Here is a 15220-nt window from a genome sequence, read left to right as displayed (position 1 = left end):
TGACATTGTTCTTTACTCTTATAGGAGGTATTGAATCCTGGGGTCTTACATGATTGTTTTACTCTAAGTTACAAACCCCCAAACAGTGTAACTGGGAAAATAAATTGAGTGCAAGAAAATATGATTAGCTGTAGCATCAAAAAGAGATCTATAAATTGACCAAGAATACTAAATTATATTAAATAAAACACCAAATTGAGGTAGACACAGCGAAAAATATCTGATTTAGCATGAGAGGCTAAGGTGAGAAGATTTCAAATGGTAGGCCAGCCTAAAATTATAAATTTACATAATTTAATCTCAAAACTAAGGTAAAATACAAGCAATAAACCCTTTTAAGTTTGAAATCAAAAATAACTAAAAGATAGTAGAAAGAATACATCTGTGAACTCTTACAATGAGTTTGACAAACTTAAGTAAGTTTAACAAGGGGCAAAGAAAGGGAAAGACATTAGATGCATTTTGATTACTGAATACTAAGTAATATGAAGAAAGGCATTGTTCTATGGCATGTTTCATTCATTAAATGAATATGTTAAAGGATCAAAGACACACCAAGTTTATCTCAGGTATGTGCAACAATTGTTATTTCTTGTTATTTGTTGTTATTCCCTCAGGGATATTCAGAATGAAGTTAGAAGGATTTATATTTGTCCCCAAGTTTCAAATTTCTCTACTTATTTGTATGTGGGTATGTGTTTATGTGCATATGTGTGTGTGCATCTGCGTCTGTCTGTGTTTATACATCTATGTATACAATAGAATGGTGCACATGTTCTTGAATTATGTTCAATACGTAACCAATAACTTTTACTTCAAATTTTTATCTGCTTTCTCCTTTAATGAGCTCTCTCATGTAAAGTGTTAAAAAATAACAACAACAAAACAAACAGATCAACAAGGGAGGAAAGAAGGTACTAATAAAAGCGAGGGGTACCTTCATCCATTGCTGGTGGGAATGCAATCTTGTGCAACCACTGTGGAAGTCAGTGTTTCGGTTTCTCAGGAAATTCGGGATCAACCTACCCCTGGACCCAGCAATACCACTCTTGGGAATTTACCCAAGAGATGCTCTATCACATGTCAAAAGCATTTGTTCAACTATGTTCATAGCAGCATTATTTGTAATAGCCAGAACCTGGAAACAACCTAGATGCCCTTCAATGGAAGAATGGATGAAGAAAGTATGGAATATATACACACTAGAGTACTACGCTGCGGTAAAAAAACAATGACTTCTCGAATTTTGCATGCAAATGGATGGAAATAGAAAACACTATTCTGAGTGCGGTATCCCAGACCCAAAAAGAAGAACATGGGATGTACTCACTCATAATTGGTTTCTAGCCATAAATAGGGGTCACGGAGTCTACAATTGGAGAACCTAAAGAAGCTAAGTAAGAAGGTGAACACAAGGAAAAACATATAGTTATCCTCTTGGATAAGGGAAGTAGACAAAATTGCCGGGGAGAAAAGTGGGATCTTGGGGGTGGTTGGGAAGGGGGTAAGGGGAGATGGGGAGAGAAAAGGTAGAAGGGAAGGAGGGGGGACTTGGGGAAACAGGAGGATCGGGATAAAGGAAGGTTGGATAGGGGAGCACGGAACCACAATTCTTACTTAAGGGACCCACTTTAGGGTGGGCAGGAGAATTGACCCAAGAGGGGCTCCCAGGTGCCCAAGCTGAGGTCCCCAGGTTAGTTCCTTGGGCAGCTGAGGATAGGGAACCTGAAATGACCCTATCCTAGTGCAATACTGACGAATATCTTGCATATCATCCTAGAACTTTCATCTGGCGATGGATGGAGATAGAGACAGAGACCCACACTGGAGCACTGGACTGAGCTCCCAAGGTCCCAATGAGGAGCAGAAGGAGGGAGAACATGAGCAAAGAAGTCGGGACCACGAGGGGTGCACCCACCCACTGAGACAGTGGAGCTGATCTACTGGGAGCTCACCAAGGCCAGCTGGACTATTACCAAAAAAAGCATGGGATAAAACTGAACTCTCTGATCACGACGAACAATGAGGGCTGATGAGACGCCAAGGACAATGGCATGCAGTTTTGATCCTTTGCAATCTGCTGGCTTGGTGGGAGCCTAGCCAGTTTGGATGTTCACCTTCCTAGATATGGACAGAGGGGGAAGGACCTAGGACTTACCACAGGGCAGGGAACCCTGACTGCTCTTTGGACTGGAGAGGGAGGGGGAGAGGAGGGGGGAAAGGGGAGAGGGGTGGGAGGAAGGGGAGAAGAGTGGGAGGAGGGGGAGAAGAGTGGGAGGAGGGGGAGGGAAAGGGGAGGCTGGGAGGAGGTGGAAATTTGTTTTTTTTCTTTATTCTTCTTTTATCAATAAAAAAAATATATATCAAAAAAAAAGCCAGAAAATTCAGGAGTTTCCAGAAGCATGATATTGTTTGTACTCATAATGCTGTTTCACATTTGGTGACAGACTCTAAAGTCTGCAAGCATAACGTCCAGCAAAGTGAATATTCTATTGCAGTATTTTCCACTGCAATTAAATAAAACTTATAAAAATAAAGTATGAAATTAATATGTAACTATGTTTTTTTATTCTTACTGGTTTTATTTTTATATATGTATTTAAAATGTTCATTTATCCTGAGCTACTAGAACATATCTCTTTTTCTGTCTTTCTGTCACAAGCACTCACTCTCAGATAAACATGAGGAATGCATAATGAATTAATATTTTCCCAGGAATATTTTTAAATCCTGAGTCCTAGCTGTCATATAACACACATTAACCCCATACACATGTGAAGTGAAACAGATCAGGTAATATTTCCACTTTGGAGACCATGAAACTTAACACTTCCTGGACAGGAAGTAAAAAATATGAGAACTATTGGCTATTCTCTACATCAAACTTAAAATTGTCTGCAGGAAGAAAACAAATGAGCAGTGAACATATCCAGTTAGAGAATCCTGATATTTATGTTTGCTTTATCATTTCAAGAGTTTGCTAAGATCTTCAGTCATAAAAATATAAATCAAAAATGGGCATGATTTCGGGTATTGAACCAAGGTTTTAGAAAAATACCTTACTTATTGAGTGACCTTCAAAGTCATTAAAGGAATGCGCTTAGTATTGCTGTAGTCTTGTTGCCTGAAATATTTTCAAATACCTAATTTGCTTTTGATAAGTCTTTCTTATATTTATATGTTTAGCGGTATTGGAAGAAAACAATGTATTACCATGTTTTTTGTTTGTTTGTTTATGTTTTTTTTGAGACAGGGTTTCTCTGTGGCTTTGGAGCCTGTCCTGGAACTAGCTCTGTAGACCAGGCTGGTCTCGAACTCGCAGAGATCCACCTGCCTCTGCCTCCCGAGTGCTGGGATTAAAGGCGTGCGCCACCATCTCCTGGCAGTATTACCATGTTTTAAAGACTTTATTTAGGAAAAGAACATAATGTACTGGTTTGTACATAACTTTAGCTCATATAGCTGGAAGTGTTTTTACTAAAAATTTAGAAATTATAAACACAAATAGTGAGAGTGCAGAGTGAGCTAGAACCTCTAACTCAAAAACAAATTTTGTTCTATAAGAAGTAACATACTAACAGGAGAATGAACTTAGTTATTTCTGAACAGTAGCTTTAATCAGGAAAAATGCTTTTAAGGGTATTTTTTATGGAAATACAAGAAATTTTGTACTGAAAATGATAAACCAATTTACTTTTATTACTCTATTAAACTAATTCTACCACTTGATAAGATAACTTGAATTTATCTAAATTAGTAAAAACATCTAAAATGGCAGAGAAATAATAATTTGAACAATTTTTGAAAGAATAAAAATCACAAAAATAATGGAAACTCTTTGTATGATAAAGTACATGTATGCATCAATTTATACAGAAAACCTAGGAACTCAGGGAAAGAACTTTCTATTATATGACAGATCTTTGATAGATATTGTAAAGATACAATAATTATTGCTTTACCAGAGACGACTTTCCCTTGCAGTATAAAGGAAGTTATTCTAGGAATAAACACATGCCAATCATAAAAATATGAGACAACCATAAATATTCATAGCTTCAGATATGAAGATATAAAAAGATCAAAAACATTTTCAGATAAAAATGGTAATTGTTAAGATATAAACAAGAATATTACTCTGTGTAGATTGTTAATTTGAATAAATTAACTAGTATTTGTTTTATTTTTGTAAACTAATTAAAAAGAAACAAAAATAAGCAGTATGAACTCAGTTGTGTTTTTCATAATACAAATGTTGGAAGATTTGTCTTCGGTTTTCCTGGATGAGAAAATATTCCCGAGACAATAACTAAGGTAAAATGAGGTCAGAATAGTGAGTCCCTCATTCCTTAGAGGAGTTTAAGTTAGAACCCCTCCATCTGTGTGTGTGTGAGCTGCCTGCCGTGTGAGAAACACATAAAAACAGAAAACTGTCAGAACTGGACCAGCTCTTCTATCATTCAGTATTGTAAAAACACAAAATATCTGTTTTTAAAAATCTAACTTTATGGTATGTGTTATAATAGTCGGGGCAAACTAAAACAAAGGACATTCATTATAAAGTTTGTTATATCCAAGGCATTGGGGGAAATGCACAACACCTGTGAATGTAATTTTTCTCCATAAGAACAAGTTGGTTTTAATATTGTATTTGATATTACCTTAGAAAAAAGTTCAAATGATAGAAACTAATTATGAATACCTGTATAAAAGTGACATCCATTAGAATACCCATACTGCCATTTTTATTATATGCCAAAACACAGAGTTGGGGATTTGCAGGGCAAAAGTAAAAATGTATATTATAATTTTTGTATCCATTATTATTTTTATGGATCATTAACATAAATATGGCTTAATAAAATACAAATTAAAAACACATTTTTCTCAAGGTTTAGATAGTGTCTCATAACAGTATTGGTTGACAAGTAGAAAGAACCCAAGTACAAATTAAGAATGCTCTTCAGCAAAGACGCATGAAAAGTCCTGAGCAAACTGTAGAAAAAAAATACTGGAATCATATTAAAATGAAAAAAGACTATAGTGATGACACAATGTCTTACATAGAACGACACTGTTTCTTTTGTTCTACTTAAGCCAGCTATCAACTGCCTAAGTTAATAAATAGAGTTTCTCCCCTCTCAACCACAATGAAAACTGAGGAAAGAGGCAATTTCCTGAGTGATTATCACAATTCAATGTCCTACTTTTCTACAGAGCTCTCTGTCAATTATTCTTCTCTAATGGAAGTGGAGTTTTGGAATTGAACACATTTGAGTGACAGTAATTTTCCTAAAATATTGGTGAAGGAAAGCAAATCTAAAAAATATCCACTTTATGAGGCCAAAAATGAGACTTTCTTGAAATTATAGCAATGCTATTATTCAAATAGGGCTTTGTCTCTAAAAATACCATAATCTCTGAATCTATGATAGCTGCATGTATTCAATGATAATGTTTAGAAAAATGTATTTTATCTGATAATTCCTTAAGTAAAAATGGATTTTAATCACACAAATGTTTGCTTCCTTCAGTATTCCTAAAGATCAGTAAAAAGATAGGCCATGATGGCATAATGATAAATAAACTAAAGAGTATGAAAACTCTGAAAAAAAAGGGTGCTTGGAAAATAAACACACACACTTCTGGTAAATGATGATAGAAAGAAGAAAGAAAGAAAGAAAGAAAGAAAGAAAGAAAGAAAGAAAGAAAGAAAGAAAGAAAGAAAGGAAGGAAGGAAGGAAGGAAGAAAGAAAGATGATAGACAGATGATAAATAGATGATACACAGATTGAGCATGAATAGATAATAAAATGATAGTTTGGTTGGCAACTTGTTGGGATTCAGAATAGTCTAAGATATTCAGCTCTGACTATATTTGTGAGGGAGAGTCTACAGATGTTTAACTGAATTAAGTTGATTACCCTGAAGATGGGTGACATGATTGCATGTGCTGAGGTTACTGAGTGAATGAAAAAAAAAAACAGAAAGTGAAAAAAATAAAGGAGAAGCAGCATTAATTATTTGGACTTCCTGACTGTGGAAGTGATGAGACCAATGACGTCACATTTCTTCCAGCATGACCCATCTTCATACCATACACCAAAGTCAACCCTTATTCTTTCAAGATCTTTTGTTAGTGTTTTGTCATAATAAGAAATTTACAAGATGAATATATAGACATGCTAGATAGATATAAGTAGATGATAGAAAAAGATAATAGGTTTTAAAAGATGACATTCAATAGATCTGTAAACATTGTACATATGATCATATGCATTCTTGGAAAAATACACTGTAAAAGGCTTGTAAAATGGAGTTCAAGAGAAAATTGAGTTTTTAAGGTGAAACCTCAGTAGAATGTTGGAGGAGGTTGCTTGCAGGTTCCCGGCTGCCTGTCTACCTTAGACATGAAATAATCACACAGAAACTGTATTTATTAAATCACTCCTTGGCTCATTAGCTCTAATTTCTTGGCTGACTCTTACATCTTAATTTAATCCATTTCTAGTAATCTACCAGCAAAGTTTCAGCATGTCTGTTTCTAGTGACTCCATGGCTTCTCTCTGACTCCGCCCTTGTTTCTCTCAGCAATTAGCCTAGCTTTCCCTGCCTACCTAAGTTTTGCCTTGCTATAGGTCTTGGCAGTCACTTTATTCATTAATAGTAATCACAGCACACAGAGGGGACTCCCAAATCAAGAGAAATTGGAGCATACTGTATAAAAAGGTGGAAAGAGTATTTTAAGTGTTAAAAAAAAGTGAAATATTTTTACTTTGTTATAAAACTAATATTTTATTTTAGTTAGTTATTTGGCTTTTCGATACAGGGTTTCTCTGAGTAGCCATGAGTATCCTGGGCTTTGCTGTCCTTTGCTCTTGTAGACCAAACTGGCCTCGAACTCACAGAGATTCGTCTGCCTCTGCCTCCCAAGTGCCAGAATTAAAGGTGTGTGCCACCACCACTTGGCCAATCATTGATATTTTATAGTGAGAATGTATTAACCCCTTACTTAGACGTCAGCTTGATAAGTATTTTAGATGTGTTCTATATTAGATATTTATGCAAAAAAATACAACTGGTATTTAGTTTTCTAAGTAACTGTAATCAATGTCTAAGATGGTTTAACCGAAAAATAAACTCTCTTTCACTATCTACCTTTGCTGCATAACTATAAGAATAGGTGCAATTCAAGTTATTAACTAAAATACATAAATTAAAATCTTATGAACTCAAGATCTAAGTAGCCTCTTAGATGAAATCTTCCCTTCACAGAATGTGGAAGAGAGTACCTTCATTTTAATCTCATCTCTCATAGTCTATTTTCATATTGAGAAAAGCATCTATTTTTATTTCTGTTGAGGTCATGGCAATGCATACAGAGCATGATTTCTATACTCAGCATTATACTAGACACCACACAATGACAAAAATATTACTGAGTGTTTTTGAAGACAGACTATACCAGACTGGATTAGATACCAATCATTTTAGTTTGTGACCTCTATTGTTACATTATGTTGTTGCTCCAGGTTTCATATTATTATTTGAAAATTTGAACTAACAAGGAATTCCCAATTGAAGAAAAAAGAAAGGACTATGTGTGGTGGAGTTCCTAAATTCCAGAAGAGGGCATTCTAGTGTGCTAGTAGCACTGCAGTAGCTAGTGTGATTGTGAGCCACCATTTGGGTGATGGGATCTGAATCCAAGTCCTCTGCAGGTGTGCAGGATTCTTAACTGTGAAATCATCTCCAAGCCCTGGGTCCTGAGTTCTAATAGAGAAAAATAAAGAAGGGAAGATCCAGATTTGAAAGCAGGAATAAAAGAGTAAAATGTCAAAGGAATCATGAATAAGCCAAGAGTGGGAAACAAAATTTCTGCCTCTTTTCTTTTTCAGTGTCTTCTGAACAATTGCGGCACTACCCATTCCCTAGTTATCCCTTCCCTAGTTTGGTGAAAGTGAGACTGTGTTCTGCAGCTTGCATTCTTCCTTTTCTTTCAAGATTATAGAGAAAGATGTGACTGATCTGATGGTACGTGAGTGGTTCTTCAAAAAGTAATGTCAAATGGTCCTGGATTTGTGGGATGATTCAGTGCTCTGCAGTGCCCAAGGATCTTAAACCCTACTCATTCCATTTACTCTGAGCACAGGAAAAGGTTGTCAACAAGTTCTAAATGCTGTGTATTTCAGAACTGCAGAAAAGCTAACAATGTAATCAAGATCTTTTTTTTTAAGCAGTGGGAAGCAATGTGATTGTGATCTTGCCTGAATTCTATACTTTTTCTTTTTTGTGTAAATATTTCATTGACTGTTGTGGTTCTCTACAGATTTCTTAGATTTGATCTGCCTAATCTAGTATTTCAAATGCCTCAACTTCCAGTTTTTATCTCATTGTGAAATATAGATTCTATATATGAAAGGAAATGCAATATTTGTCTGAGTCTGTAGTTCCTTCCCTAATATAATATTTGTCATGTTAGCCATGAATTTAATATATTTGTTTTCTCCACATTACAGTTTAACCACTTTAAAGGAAATCTATAGAGTACTAAAAATTGCTTTTGGTTGGCGTAAGTATAGTCAGTAATAACAATTTATAAATGTTATAATTCTCTCTATTGGTTTGACCCATATGGCCAGTTGCAAAGTAAACAAATTGCATACATAAGTGTAAATGGCAATTTATTGGTCTTCAAAGGAGTAAATTAATATATGTATTTTTTTATCTGTTGTGTAAATTTGTATTCATCTAGTGTCTTAGCAAACAGTAGATATAAAACTAGTGAGAAGTCCTCAGTATAATCAAGCGAGTTCAGAAATAAAAATAAACATGTGATAGTTCCTCTGGGATAATAAAAGTAAGAATTATGATAATTTACTTTTCCTAAATATTTTTGTCTTCCTCATAAAAAAGAGAATATAAGATTCAATATTTTTTCAAACTCAGTTTTAGTGCAATATGTGATCTTTCAAACTCTGATAGATTAAAGCCAATTTTCCCAATAGCTACAAATATTCATGTACCTAACAATAATCAGAATTGACCTTTTCTCTATTTAAATGAGTTTATTGCCATTATAAAATACCTTAGTTTACCTTCGTCTGGGTTTTAGTGTCAGCCCAAAACAGATTTTCTATTTCTTTTACTTTGAGCTTAGGACAAAGACAGTATGGTAAATCTATTCATTACACCAATGTGACCTACCTCATGGTATCCAGACAACTGAATGGAAAGAGGAGGCAAGCATTTGGGGAAAGATGTACTGTTACATGGGGAGACTCCTGTGCTTTACCTCCTCTACATAGGCCCTATGTTCTATACTATTCACTACTTCCATCAATTCAGTCATACGCTTACAAAGGCCCATCACTGGTAAAAAAAAGGCCCTGACATAGCCATGGGGAGGTCATTCAGATTCCAATAATAACTTACTCATTTTATTGTGAAATATATTATGTAATCCACACTTTTAATAGTGATGAATCTGATTTGAAAAAAGAATCTTAATTTTGAAGTGAGTAATTCAATGAAGAGATTGACGGAAGGTGTAAACTTTAGATGAGTTGTGGAAGAAGTGACTTTTTATCTTTGTCTTACCTCATTTCACATTTTCCTGCTGTTTTATATAATAAATGCTTTCAAATTTGATGATGTTATCATGAATCTCTATAAACACTTGAATTGAAAAGATAGTACTTATACTGATTTTTTTCTTTCTTTTTTTAATTATAAGCCTGAGAAAGAAAGTCAAAGATACATATTAATGAAATTGTTCCTTTACTTAAATAATTTGTCAATACCAATGATTATGCTTACTTTTCTATAAATGTTTTGAAAAGTTCATGTAAACAACAATAAGAATTTTGAAAATGCTAATATTTCATTATCCTAATGTTCAAATAATAACATATTTAAAATATTTTGATTAAAAAATGTATACCTATGTAATTTATGATCATAAGTTATCTAAATATAGGATGATTAATCACAGCAAGAGAATAACAGGAAAATTATAGCAATTAAGAAAATAAATGCTATAAACATATCATGACATTTAAAATTTTGTGTGGTAGAAATCTAACTATAATAATGTTATTGCATTGCAGTTAAATATGCATATATTGGTATACCTGTTTTTCATGTACACATGACAAAAATAAAGAATAAAAATTAATATAGTTCTTCAATTAATCTTCAATAAAATATTACTTTAATTTAAATTTGCATGATTCTTTTCACTTATAAATTTTCTTTTTGTTTAAATTGTATTTGTATATACAATATATTTTGAGAAAATTCATCAACTGTGTTCTGAACTCTCTTTGTTACATTGTGAACCAACTTTAAAACTTTCTTAAATTATTAAACAATAGATCATTGAGTCTAATGAGTTCAAGACATATGTATTGTATATGAACATTGGATCAGCCAGTGTAATGCTGTTCACCAAGTAGGGGAAATACTTCTGAAGAAAAAGGCCTCTTCTTTACCCAAGAAATTCCATCTCATCTGGTGTTGGATCGTGTAAGCTTCTCTACCACCCAAACTGCACGCTTGACTGATTTCATTGTGTACTGGATGTTTCTGCAGTCAACCACAGCATCTATGAGTTCATCTACAGAGACCCTGCCAAATACAGAACATGGTAATTTCCAGTAGTGGTCTATCATGACCTTCATACCTTGATCGTGGAATGCTGGCAAAGAGTATTGAAGTAAGACAGAGATAACAAACACACACACACACACACACACACACACACACACACATAGAGTGGAATCATGCTGGATATGTACTCTGATAGAGATATCTGATACAGCTGTGATTCAGAAGAACCTCAACTTGTTTATTATGTACAGTACAGTGGATAGGATCAGCTAATCTTGGTATATACTATCTTCAGGAGGAGAGTTTCCAATTATAAGAGTATCAGTGGAGAATGCTGTGGTTGCTAGTTTGTGTAAATATTTGTCACTTGCTCACATTCAGATCCCCAAGGAAAGATTTGTCATCCTCTGAATATGACTCATATGAGGAATAGCTCTGTTAAAATCACATGGGTTCAAGGCTTGGATGTTTTGGAGTGGCCATGACAATTTCAACAAAACCCATTCTTTCAATCAGGGTTTCACCCATTCATTGCTTCCTCCATTCCTTACAGTTCTACTTAAACTTTGGTTCTTCTTTTATTCACCTCTGTTTAGGTGTTCCTATAGTTTGAGGAGTAAGGTTAGCAATATAGAGGTCACACTGAGATTGAGAATACCATAGACATCTTAGTACTATTAATTGCACGTCATATTATTTCTGCATATTATAGAAATTGCTCAAGATTTTGCTCCGGCTCAAGAAGAGTGATATGCTTATTCTGTGCTAAATAAATGAAATGAATATCCAGACACACCTAAGACTAAGTATGCAAAACAAAGTCAGATAAGAAAACACATACATTAGAGAAGCTGTGGAATTGGAAATTTGCCTCTTTCACCTTTACGTACAATGGTTCTTCATAGCCATATTCTTTTTTCTTTTATCATGCTGTAGCAAAGTCATTGAAAAATGTGTAAAAAGCCCTCTGGTTATTGTTATTTATTTATTTATTTATTTATTTATATACTTATTGTCTCTTGCATTTAATTCAGCATGAGAAATTTTCTTTATCCTAAGAAAATAATAAGTTCTATTTGAAGTTGTCAAACAATATATTATTATGAGGACCCTCAAACATGGTGATGGTAGATGAAGCGTGATGAGTGGTAAATAAAAAACACATGCTGAGAAAATGACTCGACCAAACAAAGTCAAGATGAAACTTTGCATTTAATGAGGGTGTAAAAGGCACAGTGTAAACAACTTGTCACTAACTAGATACTTCTCCCAGGGGAAGGTTGCTATCTCTAATGTAGCAGCTCTGACATTCGGTAACAGCATATGTTAAATCAGATGTGTAATGTGAGAAATTTCACTCCGGGGATTATGCTTACCTCTTAGCTCTGCCACCACTACACACGTCATTGGTTCTATATGAATAGAGACTAGATTGCAGATATAGACCAAATCTCAGCAGAAATGTTCTGAGGGCAATTATCAGGAATATTTTCAACCTTTGGCTGATCCTCTAATCCCACCTGTATTTCATTTTGTCCAGCTACATCTTGTGGCTGATTTTACATATCATTTCCTAGATCACTTAAAGCATAAACTAAGCCATGCATCACTGTCAATGACTATGCATTTCTGTACTAGAAGTGCATTTCTTCTCCACATAAATTAAATGGTTATTGCAGTACTTGAAATTCTATTAAAGTCAATTTTTTTTAAAAAATAGTAGTAATGATGAATAATAAATGATCAAATAAATTAAATATTTAGAAATGCATTTAAATAAATAAAACACATTTGCAATGAAAACTATTCAATGTAGGTGAATGGATTTGAATACGACATACATACCAGTACACATAGGGAAATACTTCTAGTTCTCATGGTTGGGAGAAATAATATGTCTAAAATTTCCATTCTACATAAAGCACACTACAAATTCATTCCAACAGGCATCAAAACATAAATTCAATTTTATCAGAACTAATAGACATAATGTCAGAATGTATATGGACACACAAAAGATTTTCAAGAGCAAAACTCTTTAGGTCAAGAAGAAAGCATTAGGAGGCATTAAAATATCTTATAATATATTAATGACTATGGTAGCTGAAATTATGGCATACTATATGATTATTTATAGACAGAGAACTCAAAATTTAATCCATACTTCCATAGCCATTCCATTAGTGATAAAAAAAAAAAAAGACCAAAAGTTCACATTGGGGAAACCATCGACCCTGAACTAAAATGGCAGATAAAGGCAGACATTCTTATTCAGAATTCTAATACTCAACACCGACTCTCACTCTATGTGTAACTAGCTCACAATAAATCAAAACAAGAATAGAATTCCTGATAATAAAATCCTGATAAAAGAAAATACAAGGGGTAACTTAAAGAACATCATTGTAACTCTGAGTTCTTTATACAAGACTTAAAAGCACAAGGTAATAAAGAGCAACAAGAAAATGAACAAAAAGACTTTCTATTAAAAGAAAATGAAACCGGAAATTTGATTAAGATCCTATCTACACAGTGGAGAAAAAAATGAGCATTTTACTATTCATATTTACTATTCATCCTGTAAAGGAAAAATAGACTTAATATGTAAGCAACCTGAAACATTATACCAAAATATCTATATTTATATTGACAAATGATACTAATACATTTTAATGAGCAATTTCACACAATTAACACATTTATGAAAATATTGTTTGATATCATTACCAATCAAGTAAATGGAGATGAAAAAAGAAAATATTATCTCATTCATTTAAAATGTCTTTTATCAAAAGTTGAAATCCTGAAAACAGCCTGGATGTTTAACAATTAAAGAAAGAATAAAATAAATGTGATATATATCCACAATGGAGTATTACTCAGCTATTAAAAAAATAACATCATGAAATTTGCTGATATATGGGCTCAACTATAAAACACTACCCCTAGTTAGGTAACTCAGACCCAGAAAAACAAACATGGTATGTGCTCATTTATAAGTGGATATTATTTGAGAAGGATAATCATGTAACAATCCACAGACCCAGAGAGGTTAAGTAACAAAGAGGGCTCAATGCAGGATGGATGAATAGTGCCAGGAAACAAAAATAGGATAGATTTTTCAGGTAGAATCAGAGCAGGTAGGTATGAGAACAACAGGGAGAGCACTAAAACAGATGCTTGAATTGGGTAGAGTATTTCTGGAGTGTGGTAAAAACATAGCAACATGAAAACTCCCAGGGAACTGCCAGGGTGACCACAGTGAAGACTCCTAGTAATGGGGAACAAAGGGCCTGAAAGCTCTGTCTTTTGTAAGTAGGTAAGTATATCAGTAGAGGAGCTGGACACCAAACCAGCCACAAAACGTTTAACTTACAATTTGTTCTGTCTGCAAGTCGTGCTGGGCTAAAGTTGGAACAGAACTTCTGTAGCCAGTCAACGACTGATTCAACTTGAGTTCCATGCCGGGAGATGGTGCCTACACCTGATACTGCCTGGATTGTCAGGAACCAGAGTCTGGATAGCCCAGGGACCTAGTATAGAAACCAACAGAACCTAGAAAAAAGAGCCATTGAAATGATCCTTATTTTCTTAATGAGATTCTACTATACTCCTAGACGGTAGTCTAGTTTACTAATCAGAGAGACTTCATCCATCCACAGATGGGAGCAGATGTAGACACCTGCATCAAACGTGAGGCAGAGCTTGGGAAATCCTGAAAAAGGACTGTAGGAGCCAAGCGGTCAGGTACACAAGTAAATGGCCCACTGAATCAACTATCCAGGGCCGATATAGCCTCAAAGGGATTGATTTGACAATAAGAGAGTCTGGATGAATCAGCGAAAGGCCTTCTGAATATATTTTATGGATGTACAGCTTGATGTTCTAATAGGACTCCTAAGATTGGTCGTGAGGTCTGTCTTTGACTCTTTTGACTGCTTTTTTGTCCCTTTCCTCCTATGAGTTCTCTCACACAGTCTTAATAGGAAGGGATGCGTTTCATATGATTTTTTGTGAATTTGGGAAGCCATGTTTGGTTGATCTCCCTGGGAGGCCTGACCTTTCTTGAAGGGAAAGAGAGTAGAGGATTTGAGGGAGAAGGGGGTGGGGGAAGAGAGATTGTTAGGAGATGAGGAAGGGGAACTGCAGTCAGGATGTAATATTTGTAAGAAGATTAAAGAAAAAAGAAAAAAAAAGTGCTAGTGGCCTTAACTTCACTGATGCATGATACCTGTGAAACAGAGCTAGATGAAATAAATACATGTGAATGCAGATATCAAGTACTCCCCGAGTCTCACTTTCTTCATGAGGGCTCTATCATGTAGTATGAAATGTCAATTCTGATTTTTAACTCATTACTTTATATTAATAGTTGATCCCTTTTCCTCCAGAGTCATTGCTTATCTCCAAGATCACAGATATACTTTCTTCGTATCATTCTCAGCTTTTCCTTTTCAGTTAGTAACCTATTTTGTCACCTGAAAATCCTACTGATATTTTTATGAGCCACTTCCATAAGTGCATTAAAAGGAAACTGCCGGACAGGTGTTTTAAGTGAGTGCTGATTATTATTACGGAACCTTGCTGGTGAGTGCAAAAACCTGTCAGC

At 34.6% G+C, this 15220-nt stretch overlaps 1 pseudogene; it reads right to left on the bottom strand.

Annotated features, from left to right (window-relative positions):
* The window catches only part of LOC142853025 (large ribosomal subunit protein uL3 pseudogene), a 51768-nt pseudogene extending 37694 nt beyond the window's left edge, over positions 1-14074 (bottom strand).
* Positions 14075-15220: the final 1146 nt, after the last annotated feature.

The sequence above is a fragment of the Microtus pennsylvanicus genome, chromosome 6, assembly GCF_037038515.1.
Source record: "Microtus pennsylvanicus isolate mMicPen1 chromosome 6, mMicPen1.hap1, whole genome shotgun sequence".
In the NCBI taxonomy this organism is placed as follows: Eukaryota; Metazoa; Chordata; class Mammalia; order Rodentia; family Cricetidae; genus Microtus; species Microtus pennsylvanicus.
The sequence above is the reverse complement of the archived record's forward strand: the minus strand, read 5'-3'. Positions and strand labels throughout refer to the sequence as shown.